Raw genomic sequence first — 3,809 nt, 5'->3', positions numbered from 1 at the left:
TTCCCCCATCCCTGTCCCACCACAATAACTGTTAGTAAGGGTTTTCGGTTGCATGCCCAGAAACCTAACGCTAGCTAAATTAATCAAGAAATGAACACACTGGTTTATCCAGCTGAGGTCATTTACGGAAAGGGAGTGCTAAGATTTGAATGTGTCTCCTCCAAAATTCATGTTGAAACTTAATCCCCATTGCAGTGATATTAAGAGGTGAGGCCTTTTAGGAAGAGATTCAGTCAGGAGGACTTGGCCCTTAGGAATGGATTCATGCCTTATTAAGGGGTCGAGGGAACTAACCTTGGCCCTTTTGCCCGTGCCCTTCCACATGTGAGGATACGGCATTCATACCTTCCAGAGGATACAAGGCACCCCCTTAGAAGCAAGGAACAGAGCCCCTTACCAGACACCAAATGTGCCTGTGTCTTGATCCCAGACTCCTCAGCCTCCAGAACTGTGAGAAGTAAGTTTCTGTCCTACATAAGTTAACGTAGTCTCAGGTATTTTGCTACTGTAGCAGAAACAGACTAAGACAGGAAGGGACAAGGACCAGAGCCCCAGGGACTAGAAACAGGACTCACTGGCACCGAGACACACATATACTCTCTCTCTCTCTATCGCTCCATTTCTCTTCTTTGTTTCTCTTTGCTCAGCCTTATTCTCCATCTCTCTCCATGTGGGAGGACAAGTAGAGGTTGGCAGCTCCAGATTTATATCCTCTCTGTTCAGGAACCACAATAAATTAATCCCCAGGGAAGCTTCTGATGCATGTGCTGCTCCATGGCCCAACACTGCTGGGCGGATGGAGCCTGACGTTTCACCAGACATATGCCACTTACCCACCATAGCAGACACTGGCAATGCCTGCCCCTGCCCCTTGGACCCTCCCCATCCCACACAAGCTGAAGGAATCCCTCTGCAAGCACCTGTGACTCCCCACCTGAAGGCCTTTTCTTGGCCAAGGCAAGACAGGCCAGAAGTTCTGGAATGTCAAAGTCCCTGAGCGCATCCCCTGGTCAACATCAGATGAGCGATGAAAGATAAATATCTCAGCTTTTTCAACACTCAGGTGGGACACATTGAGGTGGGTTCCACACATCAACCCAAGCTCACCAAAAGGATCAAGCCCCGGCTACCCATAAAAGTAACTCACTCATTACCTTGCTCTGTTTTGGTTTAAATTTCCTTGTCTCATTTTGCCCTGTGATGGTTGATTTTATGTGTCACGTGACTGGGCCCCTGAGTGCCCAGATAATTGGTAAAGCATCATTCTGGGTGTTCCTGTGAAGGTGTTTTTGGACGAGATTAACATTTAAATGGGTAGACTGAGGAGAGCAGGTTGCACTCCAGGTGTGGGTGCTCCTCATCCAATCAGGTGAAGGTTGAAATAGAACAACAGGCTGACCCTTACCTGAGTAAGAGAGATTTCCTCCTGCCCAAAGGTCTTCAAACTGAACTGTCAAAATGTTCCTGCCTTTAGACTCAAACTGAAACATTTCTCTTTCTGGATCTCGAGCCTTCTGGCTTTCAGACTGGAACTATACCATTGGCTCTCCTGGATCTCCAGCTTACTGACGCATCCAGCAGGTCTTAGGACTTGTCAGCCTTCATAATCGCATATATACACACACATACATATACACACACACATATATATAAAAGTACATATAGATATACATACACATACATATGTGTATATGGATATATGTATATGCATACATATGTGTGCATGTGTGTGTGTGTGTGTGCACAGATGCTATTCTATTGGTTCTGCTTCTCTAAAGAACCCTGACTAATATACTCCCATTCTCCTACTGGAGCTTCTCAGAGTCACCCTACAAATAAACCATTCACATGCACATCCTCATCACAGGATCTGCCTGTGGGAAAACCCAGCCTAAGACACCCATGAATTTCATAGGAGAAGAAAGAGCTCCAGGATTGGCAGCCTTCCTGAACCACGTGGAAGAGGAAAGGACCGCACCTAAACGAAAGGGTACTGAGCAATTAAAACAACCTAAACCCATGCTGGTCCACATTGCTGAAAAGTGAGATGGGATGAAACAACTTTCAGCCAGGGTCCAAATATTGCTGTGACTCCTAGACTGGCCTGACACGAGGGCAATGTCCACCAGCTCAGACATCCATCTCAACTAAGATTTCTCCAGGAAGGCTAGAACTGGCACCCTCTGCTTAGGCTCTCAGTGACTTCACCCAGCCAGCAAAGAAGCTCTCAGAAAGGCTGACAAGCCCTGACTCTGCTCAGGCTCCGGCTACCTGCTCTATTCCTGCTTCATCAACCTCTAGCCTAATCACCCAGTCTCCAGCTTTGCTCCCGCCCATTAGATTCTATGGCTGAACGTGACTCCCATAGTCTCCGTTTCTCAGATGAATTTAAGGCAAGGCTGCAAACTTAAATGCCCACAGGGGACAGACAAGTAACACAAATGAGTGAAGTGTAGAGATTAGGGCAACAGGGCCTGGTGGAGACCGAGGCAAACTGGGGAGCACACACCCCATGTAAGAAGAAATTGAGGCTTGGTTTTTCAAGATTTGTGGAAATGGAGGCCCAATGTTGCCAAACTGCCACTATTTTTTAGAGAGAAGCAGAAAATCCAGGGCTTTTTAAAGATGTAAAATACATAGATTGTTGAATGCTGGCAACTGATTTTTTTTTTTTTTTTGAGACAGAGTCTCCTTGTGTCACCCAGGGTGGAGTGCAGTGGTGCAGTCTGGGCTCACTGCAACGTCTGCCTCCCAGGTTCAAGCCATTCCCCTGCTTCAGCCTCCTGAGTAACTGAGATCACAGGCGCATGCCACCACATCCAGTTAATTTTTGTAGTTACAATAGAGATGGGCTTTCCCCTTGTTGGCCAGTATAGTCTCAAACTCCTAACCTCAAGTGATCTGCCCGCCTCGGCCTCCCAGAGTGCTGGGATTACAGGCATGAGCCACTGCAACCGGCCTTGATTTTTGTTTTAATGTAAATACTATTTTTTTTTCAATGTGTGAATCTAGTGAAATGTTCTGCCAGGCCAGTGCTGCATGGCTCACCATGAGAATGGGCCTCATCAACCTCCCTCTACAGGGAGTGTAGTTAACCAGGACCCCAGCTGCTGTGCTGGGGATCCATATGCTTCCTCCCATGGGGTGCCCCTGACTAATGACCGAGCATGGCAGGGACATTAGAGCAGACCCCTCCCCGGGAGACACAGGATTCCTCTGTCCCCAGCTTTGGCTTAGGGACTTCCCTATGGTGTTTCCACCCTGACTTTTTTCCCTCTCTCCTTCACTTGGGGTCAGACTTGCATTACTGTCTCAGGTTCTCCCAGCTTCATCTGGCACCTTCTCCATTTTCTCTCAAGATTCTTCTCCCCTAATAAAAATCACATATGTGTAATCCTGTATTGGAGTTTGTTTCTCAGGAGAACTGGGCTAACACACCATCTTGCAAACTCTGCTTTCAGCATTCAGCTCACACTCAATTACATCCTCCAAACTCCAGCTATTTAGAGCTAATTCCATTCTAGCTCCCACACCCTGAATCCCCTCCCCACCCACCCTGCCCCTGCCCCCTACACTCTCATTCTGCTTTCCTGGAAATAGCATTTCTGCTTACTTTTGGACAGCGGTCCTTCCTTCTTTGTTCATTCATGGAGTTTGGATAGGGTCGACACCATCCTCTAAAGCTAGGGCTGAGCACGTGACCAGGACTGACTAATCAGCCTCTTCTACTTCCATAGCCACAATAATTGGTTAAGAGATGGGCACCTGACTCTTACCATCCAATGAGAGTCAGCTTCTTATGCCAACGC

The 3,809-nt window shown here is 47.4% G+C and overlaps 1 non-coding gene across 1 annotated transcript; it reads left to right on the top strand.

The window, feature by feature from the left end:
* Positions 1-1,192: 1,192 nt before the first annotated feature.
* LOC135269153 (small nucleolar RNA SNORD66) lies at positions 1,193-1,271 on the top strand. Its single transcript, XR_010337456.1, has one exon. It is a non-coding gene; the product is annotated as a small nucleolar RNA SNORD66 (small nucleolar RNA).
* The last annotated feature ends 2,538 nt before the right edge of the window (positions 1,272-3,809 follow it).

This window comes from Aotus nancymaae, unplaced genomic scaffold (assembly GCF_030222135.1).
Source record: "Aotus nancymaae isolate 86718 unplaced genomic scaffold, 86718_ANA_hifiasm-v0.15.2.pri h1tg000049l, whole genome shotgun sequence".
NCBI classification, from domain to species: Eukaryota; Metazoa; Chordata; class Mammalia; order Primates; family Aotidae; genus Aotus; species Aotus nancymaae.
This window is presented reverse-complemented; position numbering and strand designations above follow the sequence as displayed.